Genomic DNA, 17229 nt, shown 5'->3' with positions numbered 1-17229 from the left:
TCCTAGACCAAATAGCTCCTATGGGGACAATAATAAAATTATCATAATAAACAGAATGAATTCAAATATTATCTTCAGTATAAAAAACAGATTTGCAATAAGGTCTGCTGTTTCTAATGAAGGACAAAGAGGATGCAGAGGGATGTAGGATGTAGCTGTTAATGGGATAACAACAGAATATACAGTAGTTGTAGATAATAGAAAGTGTGAGAGTGTATTCAATAGAAATTGAATGTTAGCATGCAAAATGGGAGAAAGAAACCCTGAGGGAATAGGTATACAAAGCGAAAAGAGAGAAAGAAAAATAAAAAAAAAACTTAAAATTGTTCAATAAGGAGAAAAAGGAAAATCTACACTATAGCAATCATATAGTATTCAAACCTCCCAGTGTTCAGTAGCCTGATGCATTACAGATACTTGACAATGAGCTTCAAGACTCCAGCAGGTGTGTCAGGATGGGATTTGCACCACCTAAAGATTGGAGCTCCAGCTTTCAGGATTATCCATGATGGCCACTCTGGCTTTCACATGTGTTGGCAATTGGGGAGCTGCTGCTCAGGGTATGGACATGGTCAGCTGGAGGTCCTAGAGGCGGAGTGCAGTTGGTCAGGCAGGGGTCCTGGAGTTCAGTGTGTTGGGTGTGGGTGGGGAATCCTGGAGGATGGGTGCAGTCGGTCTGGCGTCCTGGTGATAGGGCGCTGTCAGTTGGCCTGGCCGTCCTGGTGACAGGGAGCAGTCAGTTGATGTGAGGTTCCCAGACACAGGGAGTGATCAGTTGGGCTGAGGAATCCTGTAGGTACTGTAACAGTGAACTTCCAGGCAACAGCAGGCAGCTGGTGCTCCACTGGCAGCCGGTGATCAGTTTGATGACTGTTGTAGGACGATCGGAAGGTGAACTTCATGCTTTGGATGATGTACAGATGTAAGACAGGTGATGGACAGGCGAGAGGCAGGCAAATGGCAAATGATGGGTGCCTGACAGTGAGCAACCTGCACTCAAAAAAGGTGTCGATATGCTGGTAGACTGCAGGTGGTCACAGCAGACAAATGGGGTAAACAGCAGGGGATTGAAAGCAGCAAAAACTGCCTAACCAAGAAACAGATATCCTCTGCTTAAAACTGGAGTTACAGAGGGAAAAGGAACGCAGCCTCCCTCTAGTTCGCCATCTTGGATCTCCACTTTTTGTCTTAATATAAGCTTATGGGTGTAGTGGCATGTGTGTGCTCACCACAGCTATTTGGGAGACTGCATGAGAATTGCTTGATCTCAGGAGTTCCAGAGCAGACCAGGCATCATTGTAAAATCTCATCTCAAAAACAAAAGAAAATAGAACAATTTACAAATAATTATCAAGTCAACAAAATGTCTGGGCTTACAAATTTCAACTGCATATTATAAAGTCTGATATCGTGTTGTCTAAAACATTTTTATGTGTTTAATGTAATTTTTTTCGTATCAATATTGAAATTCTAATCTAATTAATTTTTCATAAATAGTTATAGGGAATTAATTCTTCAATATATGAAAGCAGAACCGAAAAATTCTGATAATATCAACCCAGGTTACATTTCTGAAAGTGAATTTTTCTTGGTATTCATGGCTCAGATCAAAAAATGAATGTATGCTGGGTGCAGTGTCAGCAATCCTGTAATCTTGGCAGCTCAGGAGGCTGAGGCAGGATGATTGCAAGTTTAAAGCCTCAGCAACTTATTGAGGCCTAAGCCACTCAGCAAGGCACTACCTCAAAAATTTAGAAAGGACTGGGGTATCTTTCAATGGTTCAGCTCCACTGGATTCAATTCCTGGTGCAAAATAATAAATAGGAATAAGAATGTTCTGAGCAAAGGAGCAGTATATATATATATATATATCATATATATGATATATATATGTTACATTCTTATTGTTCTTATTTACTTTCTTAGTAGTATAGAATTCATGATTATTTAAGCAACTAATTGTAGGAAATTTATAATCTGAAATGATATTTTCTAAAGAAATTTTATAATAATTTAATTTTGGTTCCTGAATTCTTATTATTTTGTATAAATAAGAAAAGTATTTCCAAATTATTATGTTGGGTTTCCTCTATCTGAAGCTGTTGTGTGTCATAAAAACATAAGAATATTCTCTGATAATTGTTCCTACTGCAATTAGTCTAGAAAAATTATGCTATTTGACATTTTCTTTATGCTCCTGAATCTGCTAATAATATTGCTTTCTGACCATTTGCAAATTTTAGTTAAAATTACAGTCATGGGACCAAGTGTTTACTTTTAGGTATCAAATTTTAGAGAAATTCTATGTTTCTTCCTAGCATTTCAAAAGTACAAAGTATGGGACACAGGAATTCTTAATTCATTATTGCCTGTCAGAAATATAATTAGTGTCTATTATAGAAAAATCTCCATATAGGGGCCCAGAGGAACACTCTGTAACGAAGAATCACAGTTGTACACATTTAATGTTTTATATTTTCTATCGTTGATTAAATAAATATTTTCTTCTCTTCTTTAATAGTGGATGGAAATTCTACAGATGATCCTTGAAACAAGTATGATTTTATTTATTTTAAAAGATAATATGCTAACTGATTAGAAATTGCATATAAAAGGAATAAAGATTTTTTTGTGTGTTCCAGTCTGGGATACACAATTGTTCCTAACACTTGTTTATTAAAGTCATCACAGTGACTTTGAAAGTGCCTGTGCTATCATAACCTGTTATTTACCAATTAATCAGCTATCATTAACAGAAGTTGGCTCTTTGTCCCATGTTTCCATAATTAAATAAGTGCCAGGCCTGCAGTTAGACTGTAAACTTGTCTGACTGACAACCCCATTGTCTTCCTCCACTGTACAGGTCAATGCCAGTGCAGAACTAGAATCAAGATGCAGGTCTATATCATTAATTAAGAAAGGCAAAATCAGTTGTATGTTAATTCTGATTCACTATTTATCTGAGCAGCCTGCTTATAGAGTTTAGGAGAAATCTCAAAGAGCTGTCTTCACATGTATTTTTTATAAACAAGATCAGACTAGTTCTGTAGAGGAATTATTTTACTTGAAGTCAAGAATAGCTTTGTGTAGACCATGTTATATTAGATTTATTAACCCTCTGTATAGAGATATATCTACTTTGCAATTTTCCAGTTTGGTTTTCTTCAATACCCTACCCACATTTTGTTTGTTTTTAAGAGTTACATTTCCCTTGAGACTACTATTTATATTTAGTTTTAAGAAGAAATTTTTCCTTTATACAAATTTTTCTTTTTCTATGACTAAAATCTTTTCTTGAATTTTTATGTTTACTTTCTCTTGTGCTCTCTTGCTGTTTCCTTTTTTATTCTCTCAATCGAATATTCTTTTCTTCTATTGACTGAATCAAAAGTTCAGAAAACTTAAAAATTTTAGGAAATTCTAACAACTAATCAATGTACCCACTCATCCTTCAATATGTGTTTGACATGCTCGCCAAATGATGGTCATGATGGTGAACCTGAACTTATAGATATTAAAGGGACTTTTGTGAGTGTTGAAAGGGGTAGCAATGAGATTTGAACTGAGGCTCCTCAATTCTAAATTCAGTGATTCTCCTGATTATCACTAAAGCTCTTAAATGTAGCGAATGTATTTACAACCGACATAACAGGGTGGGAGTGACTGTGGAAAGCAACTGAAGTGGGTAAGATGGGATTACTAAGTGAGCCCAGCCCTCAGTATCAGACTAAAACTAACCAATGGAAGAGCAAGACTGAGGAGGAACATCACTGCATTGGATAGAAATAAAGGTTATATAAAATAGATCAAAACCTTGGGGTTTATAACCAGTTTGGTTAACACAAAACAGATATCAGGACATAGAGTACGGGATGCTCTCTAGAAAGGCATATTAAAATAGAATTTGAAAGAAGTTCTGATAATCCCATTATACTCTTGTTTATTTGGAATAAGTGACAAAGTTCAAGGTTCTGCTGAAAGATATTAAAATAATTTAAGGAGGTTTCAAGATGGTGGACTAGAGGGTGACTTCACTTCATGTTGCTCCAGGACTCAGGATTCAAAAGAGGAGACATTGAGAGACGTGGGACCAACTCAAAGCTACCGAGTGTGTATCTCCAACTGGGGAGGTGTCCTGGATGGGGCGGTAGTCCTGGAACGCAGGGAACATTATGAAGTAGAGTTGCCCAATGAGACACCCCTCCCCCCACCGGAGCAGTGAACTTGGACAACTGGGAGCATTGTAGAGGAGGCTGCTCAGCACAGTGCTTGGACTCAGAGCAACCACTGGGGCTCCGGGTAGCTGCCCAGAGGAAAAGCTGCACGGTGAGCTGTTTGGACTCAGAGAGACTGCTCCTGAATACTGGGGGCTTCCCAGAGGAGAATGAGGAGCATGGTGGTTTGCTTGGACTCAGAGTGACTGCACCAGAGCTCCGGGAAGCTGCACAGAGGAGGCAAGTGGTGAGTTGTTTGGACTCAAAGCAACCGTTCCTGAACACAGGGGGGCTGCCCAGAGGAGTGACTGCACCAGGGCTATGGGCAGTTGGTGGGAGGAGGAGGCATCCAGTGAGTTGCTAGGACTCCTAGAGACTGCACTGGAACACCGCGTGGCTGCCCAGAGAAAGAGGCATGTGGTAGGTCGCTGGGACTCAGAGCGACTGTATGGGGCTCCAGGTGGCTGCTCAGAGGAGGGGCTGCATAGCCAGGCAATTAGGTGCAGAGCAGGGTCCCAGGACCTATGTGGCTTCTTGGTGGAAGAGCAGCACAGAGACAAGCTTAGGGGCAAAGTGAAGGTTCCAGGACTGTGGGCAGATTCTCTGAGTAGAGGCAGCCTAAGGAGACTTGTCTGTGAAAGGTGAGGCTCCCAGGCCCAGGAGGTAGGTCTGGGCCCCTGGGAATGTTGCAGAGGAAGGCAGCCCAGCCCAGGTGGTAGTTGTAGATTGAGGGGAACCTCTAGGAGGGGAACTGACTAGCGAGACCTCCCCACCGGGTGAGTCTTTCCTGCTGGGTGAGGTTTAACCACAAGAATGGTAAAATGAGAGACACAGGCCCAAACAGGCCTTGCCTCAGCCCGCAGCCTAGTTTTCCTTTGGATGACCACTGGTCAACAAGGGGAGGCACCTCTGCCCACTAGCAGGGAATATACACCACCTGAAGGCCACCACTCCTAGAGAGGCAGCTTCCTTGTGGAGCACCACATTATCAAATTCCTCCAAGACTTCAGGCTACTGAAGGCTAAGAGGGGATATACTAGAAATTTTCAGGGAAATTGTAAGTCATTGGAGGAAATTTGCAATATTTTAGTGGTCCACTGATACCTGAATAATATGAGAAAACAAGGGAAGAAAATGCCCCAAACAAATCTAGATGTTACATCAATAAAATCCAATGACAGCATGGCAGAAGAAATGACACAAAGGGAGTTCAGAATGTACATAATTAAAATGACCAGGGAAGCAAATGATGAGATGAAAGAGCAAATGCAGGCATTGAATAATCATACCAATTGACAGTTAACAGAGCAAATATAGGAAGCAAAAGATCATTTCAAAAAGATTTAGAGATATTGAAAAAAAAAACAAACAGAAATCCTTGAAATGAAGGAAACAATAAACCAAGTTAATAACTCCACAGAAAGCATAACCAATAGGATAGAACACCTGCAAGACAGAACCTCAGATATTGAGCTGGAAAATTTGGATTCACCTATATAAAATGCTATTTCTTGGTTGAATTGATTAAAATATAAGCTGTTATATAAAACTCTGCCTCAACTTTTTCAAACTATAAAATAGTTAATGAAATTTCCCATTTTGTTTGTGGACATTTAATTAATTAATTTATTTATCTATATGTGGTGTTGAGAATCTAAATGAGTGTGTCCCATGTAAGGCAACTGCTGTACACTGAGCTAAAACACAGCCCCTCAATAAACACACTTTTAATTCTATTTCAGACTGAAAGACATTATATAGGCAGAACTTGAGAACAGTTTATTCTCAGAAAATGACTGTCTTGAAGGCTGAACTTGAATTCCAATTTATAGCTGTCATAATATTTTCTTTTTACCTGAAGTGGAACAGACCTTGGATAATCCAAGACAAGGTAGCAAGATGCAGACTGCCTTCTCTCTTGGTTACTCATGGATCAAAGACTAAGTAAGCTAACTTGAAAATTGTGCTGTTGGTTCTTCAGCATGGATGTCACCTACAGAAAATACCCCATTTTGCAGGGTGTGTGATGCCTACCTCTAATCCCAGCAAATTGAGAGATTGAGGCAAGAGCATTTTAAGTTCAAAGCCAGTCTCAGCAAATTAGTGAGGCCCTCTACAACTTGACAACATCCTGTCTAAAAACACAACATAAGACAAAAGGGCTTGGGATAACTTTCAGTTTTAAAGCATCCTGGGGTTTAGGCCCCAGTACAAAAAAAGAAAGGAAAAACAAAAACAAAAACAAACAAAAACAGAAACAAAAACAAAAACTTTGCACAAGCAAAGTCCTAAGCAACTCAGGGAGACCCTGTCTCTAGATAAAATACAAATAAGACTGGGGATGTGGCTCAGTGGGTGAGTGCACCTGAGTTCAATCCCCAGGACACATCAAAATAGATAAATAAATAAAGAAACTTATTGTTTCCCTTTACCCACAAACAATATATTGAGTTTCATGAAACCTTAAAAAATTTTAAACACTGAATGTTCAAGTATGTGTTGTTATTGGGAATACTATTGTCAGACACACAGAAATATTATAAATCATAAAATGCCTTTTTACCTGTGTAGATCTCACCTTATTCAGATCCACATGAACTAGGAAGCACTTAAGTTTATAGGCAATCAGATATTCAAGAGAAAAGATTGCTACAAAAGCAGAATGCTGGTAATTGTGCCTGTGGTTTCTTAAATAATATTGAACTATCGTTCTTCCTCTGGTATCCAACTCCCCAGTCTCTCATTTTTAGGACTCAGTGGCACTCTCCATCTTTAAATCTACATCCTGTGAAGATGCAGATTCCTGACACAAGGTTACATTCAAAGAAGTGTCAGAGCTCTTTCTGTTTTTGTTTCTGATTCTTGACAATAAGCTAAATGGGGTCGAAATCACAGGTGTTAGCATAAACACATTACCAACTACTAAACTGAAGCTCTTCAATGATTTGCTCATCAGTTATCTCCAAGATCTACCATGATCTACCACACATATACATGGGAAGGACATCAGTGAGTTGGGAAAAGAAGTGGAGGGGAATGGACACCTGCTAGAGTCCATAGATCCATATATTCAACAGATTCTAGTCCCCAGTGTTGTAGTCTCTAAAACCACTCTCACATCCCTCCAAACTAAGGAAACTTTTCCAGTGTCTCAAATTACTATTTTTTAATTTTTATATTTATATTTTATTTACTTATTTCAAATTTTTTTTATTGTAAACAAATGGGATACATGTTGTTTCTCTGTTTGTACATGGCATAAAGGCATACCATTGGTGTCATCATAAATTAACTTAGGGTAATGTTGTTTGATTCATTCTGTTATTTTTCCCTTCCCCCACCCCACCCACCCTTCTTTTCCCTCTATAGAGTCCGTCCATCCTCCATTCCTGCCCCCCTCCCTAATCGTAAATCTAACCCTAACACTAATCCCTCCCACCCCCATTATGTGTCCTCATCCATTTATCAGCAATATCATTCGTCCTTTGATTTTTTGAGATTGGCTTATCTCAATTAGCATGATATTCTCCAATTTCATCCATTTGCCTGCAAATGCCATAATTTTATCATTCTTTATGGCAGGGTAAAATTCCATTGTATCTATATACCACAGTTTCTTTATCCATTCATCAATTGAAGGACATCTAGGTTGGTTCCACAATCTGGCTATTGTGAATTGAGCAGCTATGAACATTGATGTGGCTGTATCTCTGAAGTATGTTGATTTTAAGTCCTTTGGGTATAGGCCAAGGAGTGGGATAGCCGGGTCAAATGGTGGTTCCATTCCAAGTTTTCTATGAAATCTCCACACTGCTTTCCAGAGTGGCTGCACTAATTTGCAGCCCCACCAGCAATGTATGAGTGTACCTTTCTCCCCATATCCTCGCCAACACCTGTTGTTGCTTGTATTCTTGATAATTGCCATTCTAATTGGGGTGAGATGGAATCTTAGGGTGGTTTTGATTTGCATTTCTCTTATTACTAGAGATGTTGAACATTTTTCCATATGTTTGTTGATTGCTTGTAGATCTTCATCTGTGAAGTGTCTATTCATTTCCTTAGCCCATTAGTTGATTGGATTATTTGCATTCTTGGTGTAGAGTTTTTTGAGTTCTTTATAGATTCTGGAGATTAGTGCTCTACCTGAAGTATGACTGGCAAAGATTTTCTCCCACTCTGTAGGCTCTTTCTTCTCATTGCTGATAGTTTCCTTGCTGAGAGAAAGCTTTTTAGTTTGAATCTATACCAGTTATTGATTCTTGCTTTTATTTCTTGTGCTATGGGAGTCCTCTTGAGGAAGTCTGGTCCTGAGCCAACATGTTGAAGATCTGGAACTACTTTTTCTTCTGTAAGATGCAGGGTCTCTGGCCTGATTCCGAGGTAATTAATCCATTTTGAGTTTAGTTTTGTGCATGCTGAGAGATATAGTTTTATTTTCATTCTGTTGCATATGGATTTCCAATTCTCCCAGCACCATTTGTTGAAGAGGCTATCTTTTCTCCATTGCATATTTTTGGCCCCTTTGTCTAGTAGAGAAAATTGTATTTATTTGGATTTGTGTCCATGTCCTCTATTCTGTACCATTGATCTACCTTTCTATTTTAGTACCAATAACATGCCGTTTTTGTTACTCTTACTTTGTAGTAGAGTTGAAGATCTGGTATTGCGATACCCCCTGCTTTGCTCTTTCTGATAAGGATTGCTTTAGCTATTCTGGGTTTTTTATTCTTCCAGATGAATTTCGCAATGGCTTGCTCTATTTCTTTAAGGTACGTCATTGGGATTTTAATTGAAATTGCACTGAATCTGTATAGCACTTTTGGTAGTATGGCCGTTTTGACAAGATTAATTCTTCCTATGCAAGAATATGGGAGATCTTTCCATCTTCCTAAGGTTTTCTTTAATTTCTTTCTTTAGTGTTCTGTAGTTCTCATTGTAGAGGTCTTTCACCTCTTTTGTGAGATTGATTCCCAAGTATTTTATTTTTTTTTCGAGGTTATTATGAATGGGGTAGTTTTCTTGATTATTCTTTCCAAAGATTCATCACTTATGTATAAAAATGCCTTAGATTTATGTGCATTGATCTTATATCCTGCTAGTTTACTGAATTCACTTAAGAGTTCTAAAAGTTTTCTGGTGGAATTTCCTGGTTCCTCTAAATATATATTCATATCATCACCAAATAGGGATAGTTTGAGTTCTTCTTTTCCTATTCGTATCCCTTTAATTTCTTTGGTCTGTCTAATTGCTCTGGCTAGAGTTTCAAGGACGATATTGAATAGAAGTGGTGAAAAAGGGCATCCCTGCCTTGTTCCAGTTTTTAGGGGGGATGCTTTCAGTTTTTCACTATTTAGAATGACATTAGCCATGTGCGTAGCATACATGGCCTTTACAATGTTAAGGAATGTAACCACTATCCCTATTTTTTCTAGTGTTTTGAGCATGAAGGGGTGCTGTATTTTATCAAGTGCTTTTTCTGCATCTATTGAAATAATCATGTGATTCTTGATTTCAAGTCTATTGATATGGTGAATTACATTTATTGATTTCCTGATGTTGAACCAACCTTGCATCCCTGGGATGAAACCCACTTGATCATGGTGCACTATCTTTTCAATATGTGTTTGTATGTGATTTGCTAAAATTTTGTTGAGAATTTTTGCGTTGATGTTCATTAAGGATATTGGTCTGAAATTTTCTTTCCTCGGTGTGTCTCTGTGTGGTTTAGTATCAGGGTAATATTGGCTTCATAGAATGAGTTTGGGAGGGTTCCCTCCTCTTCTATTTTATGGAATATTTTGAGAAGTATTGCAATGAGCTCTTCTTTAAAGGTTTTGTAGACCTTGGCTGAGAACCCATCTGGTCCCAGACTTTTCTTTGTTGGTAGGGTTTTGATGACTTTTTCTATTTCATTATGTGAAATTGGTCTATTTCAATCGTGTATGTCCTCCTCGTTCAGTGTAGGCAATTCATATGTCTCTAGAAACCTGTTGATGTCTTCAAAATTTTCTATTTTGTTGAAATATAGAGTTTTCAAAATAGCTTCTAATTATGTTTTTTATTTCAATCTTGTCTGTTGTGATATTTCCTTGTTCATTCTGAATTTTAGTGATTTGGGTTTTCTCTCATCTTCTCTTTGTTAGTGTGGCTAAGGGTTTATCAATTTTGTTTATTTTTTTGAATAACCAACTGCTTATTTTGTCAATTTTTTGTATTGTTTCTTTTGTTTCAGTTTCGTTGATTTCAGCTCTGAGTTTAACTATTTCCTGACTTTTACTACTTTTGGTGTTGGTCTGTTCTTTTTCTAGTGCTTTGAGCTGTAGTGTTAGGTTGTTTATTTGTTGAGTTTTACTTCTTTTACTGAATGCGCTCCATGAAATAAATTTTTCTGTAAGTACTGCTTTCATAATCTCCCAGAGTTCTGATATGATGTTTCTTTTTTCTCATTTACCTCTAAGAATTTTTAATTTCTTTCCTAATATCTTCTGTTATCCATTCATCATATAATAGCATATTATTTAATCTCCGGGTGTTGGAGTAGTTTCTGGTTTTTACTCTTTCATTTTTTTGTAAATTCAATCCATTATGATCTGATAGAATACAAGGTAGTGTCTTTATCTTCTTGTATTTGCTAACATTAGATTTTTGGCATAATATATGGTCTATTTTAGAGAAGGATCCATGTGCTGCTGAGAAGAAAGTGTATTAACTCTTGGTTGGATGGTATATTCTATAAACGTCCATTAAGTCTAAATTATTGATTGTGTTATTGAGATCTATGGTTTCTTTGTTCAATTATTGTTTGAAAGATCTGTCCAGTTGTGAGAGAGGCATGTTAAAATCACCTAGTATTATTGTGTTATGATCTATTTGGTTTCTGAAATTGAGAAGGATTTGTTTGACATACATGAATGAGCCACTGTTTGGGGCATAGATTTTTATGATTGTTATATCTTGCTGATTTATGGTTCCCTTAAGCAGTATGTAATGTCTTTCTTTGTCCCTTCTGACTAACTTTGGCTTGAAGTCCACATTATCGAAAATGAGGATGGATATTGCAGCTTTTTTGCTGAGTCCATGTGCATGGTATGTTTTTCCCCATCCTTTCACCTTTAGTCTATGGGTATCTTTTTCTATGAGGTGAGTCTCTTGCAGGCAACATATTGTTGGATCTTTCTTTTTAATCCAATCTGCCAGTCTATGTCTTTTGATTGATGAATTCAGGCCATTATCATTCAGGGTTATTATTGAGATATGATTTGTATTCCCAGTTATTTGCTTCATTTTTTAAAATTTTATTTATTAATTTTTTTGACATGACTTGGTTCCTCCTTTATTTGACAATTCCTTTAGGATAATTCCTCCCTTTGCTGATTTGCTTCTTTGTTTTTCTTCTCTTCCTCATGGAATATTTTGCTGAGAATGTTCTGTAATTCTGGCTTTCTTTTTGTTAATTGTTTTAGCTTTTGTTTATCATGGAAGGATTTTATTTCATTGTCAAACTTGATGGTAAGTTTTGCTGGGTATAAGATTCTTGTTTGGCATCCATTTTCTTTCAGGGCTTGAAAAATGTTGTCCCAGGCCCTTCTAGCTTTTAGAATCTGGATTGAAAAATCTGCTGATATCCATATTGGTTTTCCCCTGAATGTAATTTGTTTCTTTTCTCTCACAGCCTTTAAAATTCTGTCTTTGTTTTGTATGTTAGCTATTTTTATTATAATGTGCCTTGGTGTGGGTCTGTTTCAATTTTGTGTATTTGGAGTCCTATAAGCATCTTGAACTTGATTTTCCATTTCATTCTCTCTCTTTCCACTAAGAGTTTATTTAAAACTGTTAATTTAATTGAAGATAGATGTCATGTGCAACATAATAACCAATTCTAGAAGCAGAGACTCTCAATAACCATATGATGATGTTAGTTTTATTATTTTTTGTATCATAGTGTCTAAAAGTATCCAAGCCATTATGTCACATTCAGAGATCCCAAATTTTAGAAGTTATTTGGTTAGTTATGTAACTATTCACTTTATAGCTTTTAATTTTTAACGAGCTTTTCAAATTTTATAAATATATTTTCATATTTTCTGGAGCACTTACAATAAGGTTTCAAATGTAAAACACTTAATTTCTTAAACATGAATAAATTTGTAGAAAAAAATGCTATATAATGAAGTGTTCTAAATAACAAACATGAAATTACTGTTTACTAAATTCTAAAAATGATGCTTTGTATTTAATTTTGATGTGTGTGATATATAAATTCAGTTGAGTTATCCTGAATTGGTGCCATAAAAAGAAGCAATCAAGTTAGAGAAATGTCATAAAAATGAAAGTAGGAACCAGAATATGCTTCAAGCATCCCCTAATCATGAAGCATATATTTGGACTATGATAAGATTTGCTTATTTTTTGAAATGATTTATTCCAAGACTCAGTATTACCTTGCAGAAAACATCTCTTCAACGTCTTTTCTTTGAGCCATCTTTGTCGCCATTCTTTGGTAATTTATTAAATCTTTTCTTTTACTAACTGTGTGTCGTTTCCATTCACTGCCTCCACAAAATTGTGGCATTCTTCTCTTTCTTGGAAGGATCAATATTTATATTTACATTTATTGTTAGCTATTTGACACACAGGAAGGACAGAGCTTATACTCTTTGTGATCCCAATTAATTTTATTTATAAGGTACTCTTAAAGCTCAAGTCTCATGTTTTCACCTCATGAGATAATTTGTGCTAATATAATTCACAAAAACTCATTCAAAATATCACATTTAAATTTCTAATTTTTTTAAAAGCACTCTAAACTACAGATGGCTATAATTTATTCTAGGTAATTTGGATTAATAAAATAGTTTATGAGTGTCAGTATTTGTAAAATTATCTTGGAGGTAAGGGGAATAACATTCCAAATCTCTCTCTTATCACTAATCATTCTCATTCCCATAAGAAGACATAGCTTAGTAAGTTGAAGAATTGAAGTTTGATTTTATATTGGAATGGCTCAGAAATGTGTTCTCTTTTTTTGTAACCTACAGTAAAGGAAACCATTATGATAATTTTTCATATTTGGTGCATTTACCACTAAATATATTTTCCTTCTTAAAATGTTCCCAAAGAAGAAGGAGAATCACATCAAGCTTCTAATGAATCAAGGAAAGAGGGCAAACTATTTGAAGAATACCTATTGCTGAACTCCTCATTGATTTGAAAATATGGAGTGTTTTCATATACTATCTACTTTGTTTTTATTATTATAGAAGCAAACACTGACACTAGGGAACCAGAAATCAGACCATTACCTGACAACTGTAATGCTGATCATAAAATGAAAAAAGTGGTTGAAACCACTCTTGTAGAACATTGCAGTATAAAGAACAATCCACATTTTCTCTTCATATTAGTTGGCCCGAAGGTAAAATTAAAAAATATATATTTTCTCTAGTTTTTATATTTAATCTCTCATATGCACACAATGATACCAAACAACCTAAATATAAGTTTAAGACCTTTAATAACAAGGACTGCAACAGTTGTGGTTTATGTGTAGAATCAACATGTGTAGAATATGGTGTAGTAAGTCATCATATAACAAAAAAAATCAGAATGCAATGCTAAAGTATGGCTTCATTAATATAAGGGAAAGTTATACTTGGTGTTTGGTAAGTTATGGAAAGTTGCTTCTCTTTCTAGTTCCTCAGGGCTGAGTAATGAAAGGCCATTGAATATTGTCAAAGACTTTTCCTGCAGCTATTGAAATTACCATATGATTTTGTCCTTGATTCTTTATCTGGAATATTAGTTTTATTACTTTTCATATATTAAACTATTCTTGCATCCCTTGAATGAAGCCAGCCGACTCATGGTGTATAGTGTGTGTGTGTTTGTGTGTGTGTGTGTGTGTGTGAGAGAGAGAGAGAGAGACCCAGAGACATAACCAAGGTGTACTCTACAACTGGCCACACCTCCAGCTCCTTTTGTTGTTCATTTTGAGCCCAGATCTCTAAATTGACCAGGTTGACTGAAACTACAAATCACCTGACACAACCTCCTGAATTTCTTGGAATGCAGTGTTTGTTGTTTTCATTGTGATATTGAGTATATTTTGCAAGTATTTTATAAAGATTTTTAGACTGCCACCCTCAAGGATAATGGCCTGTAGTTTTTTTTTTTTTTTTTCCTTGTTGTGTCCTTATTTTTCTTTTCAATCAGGTTAATACTGACTCTTTAGAATTACTTTGGAAGTGTCTTTCCTTTTCTTTTACATATAATGGTGGGGTACTGGTATCAGTTGTTCTTTGACTATCTGATAAAATTTAGCCCTTTGTTCACCTCTGGTCCTGGATGCTTTCTGTTACCGCTTCAATATAATTGCCTGTTATTAGGTTGGATTTTTGCATTCCTTTGATATATATTTGAGTTCATTAGATTCATACCTACTACTTCATACATACATTCTAGGATTTCCATTTTTTACCATGTCAGTTTTCATAATGTTTTTCTAGATGTTCCTGTTTGTCGAACAATACAATAAGTTTTCTAGATAATTCCTAGTAGTGCTCTGGATTTCAGTGATATTTGTCATAATATTTCTATTTTGGTTTCTGGCTTTTCTTAGAATCTTGCACAGACTTTGTCATATTTATGAAGAGAGAATCACACTTCCACTCAACGTCTGTTTCCTCCTCCCTATGAATGAGGTGTTCCCCATCCATACAGAGTAAATGCAGGTCTGTGGCTAATGCCCCAGGGAGACCCAGGGATAATTGGGGTGCTCATTCTTCCCACATTCGCATAATCACCAGATGCAGGGGCGTCGCTGGGAAGTAGCCAGGAGCCCTGGCCCAGGGGAGCCTCCGAAACCCCTCTGAGTCCTGTGGGCAGCTGGCAGGTGCTCAGAGAATGGGGCAGTGGGGCGCCACCCCAGGAGCAGGGGCCCTTGGAGGCTAGTCCCTGGGGTCGCCGACCGCCCTTCCAGTGGCCTGACATCAGTGCTGCTGCCCGCCCCATTTCCTATGGGCAACAAGTGTCCGCCATCCACCCAGCCCAGCCCTCATCAGCACAGGCCGTCCACAAACATGTACGGGTCCAGGTGGCAGGCGATGGTGGCTCTGGGCAGGTCCTGCAGCTCCACCTACTCGAGGTTGATGAGCCTCCAGTTGCCGCCACCCAGGAGAAGGGCTGGAAGGACCGCAGTGTCACCTGGCCACTCCAGCACCTCGGCCACTTCCAGCGCCACTCTGAGCATGCCCACACGCCCCTGTGCTCCCAGCAGGCTGCTCCTGGCTTGTGAGCCCCAGTATAGTGCTCTCCCCTCCTCGCTGCTTCCATGGACCCTGGTAAACCACCTTGGGATTTCGGGCTGTCTGCAAGCCTTTGTCTCCATTGTTCCCAGCCCTGTGGATTCACAATGCCTGTGTCCAGCGTGGGAGGGGCAGAAAGCCTGTGAGGAGCTCTGAGGATTCTGCCTCTACTACTTCTTTTGCCCATTTTTTAATTGGATACTTTTGTTTCTATATATTGTTGAGTTTTGAGAGATCTTAATATATTCTACGTACTTATTCTTGATCAAATATGTTGTTTGTAAATGTTTTCTCGAAATCTATAGCTGTCTTTTTATTTTTGCACTGGTGATTTGCAGAGCAAATGTGTTAAATTTTGATGTGGTATAATTTACCAGTTTTTTAAATGGGATTATATTTTGGTGTTAAGTCTAAGAATTATATATTGCTAGATCCCAGAGATTTTCTCCTACTTTTATCTAACCACTTTATAGTTTTAGGTTTTTATATTTTAACTGTAATTATTTGGGGTTAATTTTTATAGGCATGAAATTTAGATAAAGATTTATATTTTTTGCCTTTGAAGGTCCCATTGCACTAGCACCATTTGTTGAAAAGGTGTCCTATCTCAATTTAGGGACTGATTTGTCAAAAATCAGTGGGTGTATTCATGTGTATCTTTTTCTGAGTTCTCTACTCTATTCAATGAGTCTATGTATCGTTCCCCCCAGCACCAAGCTGTCTTGATTACTATAGCTACAGAGTAAGTTTTGAAATCAGTTTAAACAATCCTTGATATCTATTTTTCAGATTTCATTATGTTTAGAAACATATTGTTTATGATTTTAAATTGGTTACATTTGTTGAAGTTTGTTATTTTCTGTCGGAGGTTACGGTTTATCTCGGTAAATGTTCCATGACAGTTGATAAGAGCCTGTGTTCTGCTGTTGTTTGGCAGACCATTCTATAAATGTTAATTAGATCCTCTTGGTTGATAGTATTGTTTAATTCTTTTATCTTTGCTAACTTTTCCTCTCTTTTTAAAAAAAAATATTTATTTTGATTCATTGTAAAGAAATGGGGTACAACTTGTTTCTCTGGTTGTACATGAAATAGAGTCATACCATTTGTGTAATCATACATGTACATGGGATAATGATATTTGTCTCATTCTGTTATTTTTCCTTCCCACCACCCCTCCCACCCCTCTTTTTTCTATATACAATCCATCCTTCCTCCATTCTTGCCTCCCATTATGTATCATCAGTAGCTTATCAGATAGATCAATCATCCTTTGTTTTATTGGGGATTGTCTTATCTCACTTAGCACTTTATTCTCCAACTTCATCCACTGGACTGCAAATGCCATAATTTTATTTTTCTTTATGGCTGAATAATATTCCATTGTATATATATAACATGGTTTCTTAATCCATTCATCAATTGAAGGGCGTCTAGATTCGTCCCACTATCTAGCTATTGTGAATTTAGCAGCTATTAACTTTCATGTGGCTGCATCACTGTAGTATACTGATTTTAAGTCCTTTGGGTATAGGCCAAGGAGTTGTATATCTTGGTCATATGGTGGTTCCATCCCAAGTTTTCTAAGGAATCTCCACACTGCTCTTCAGAGTGACTGCTCTAATTTGAAACCCCACCAGAAATGTATGAGTGTACCTTTTTCCCACATCCTTGACAACACCTACTGCTATCCCACTCCTTGGCCTATACCA

At 37.2% G+C, this 17229-nt stretch overlaps 1 pseudogene across 1 annotated transcript in view; it reads left to right on the top strand.

Annotated features, from left to right (window-relative positions):
* LOC306652516 (inhibitor of growth protein 1-like) overlaps positions 1-15507 on the top strand; it is a 57994-nt pseudogene extending 42487 nt beyond the window's left edge. The window contains exon 2 of the transcript in view: positions 15020-15507. The product of the transcript in view is annotated as an inhibitor of growth protein 1-like (transcript). The remainder of the gene's footprint in view (positions 1-15019) is intronic.
* Positions 15508-17229: the final 1722 nt, after the last annotated feature.

Source organism: Sciurus vulgaris, assembly GCF_902686455.1.
Source record: "Sciurus vulgaris genome assembly, contig: HiC_scaffold_261_arrow_ctg1, whole genome shotgun sequence".
In the NCBI taxonomy this organism is placed as follows: domain Eukaryota; kingdom Metazoa; phylum Chordata; class Mammalia; order Rodentia; family Sciuridae; genus Sciurus; species Sciurus vulgaris.
The sequence above is the reverse complement of the archived record's forward strand: the minus strand, read 5'-3'. Positions and strand labels throughout refer to the sequence as shown.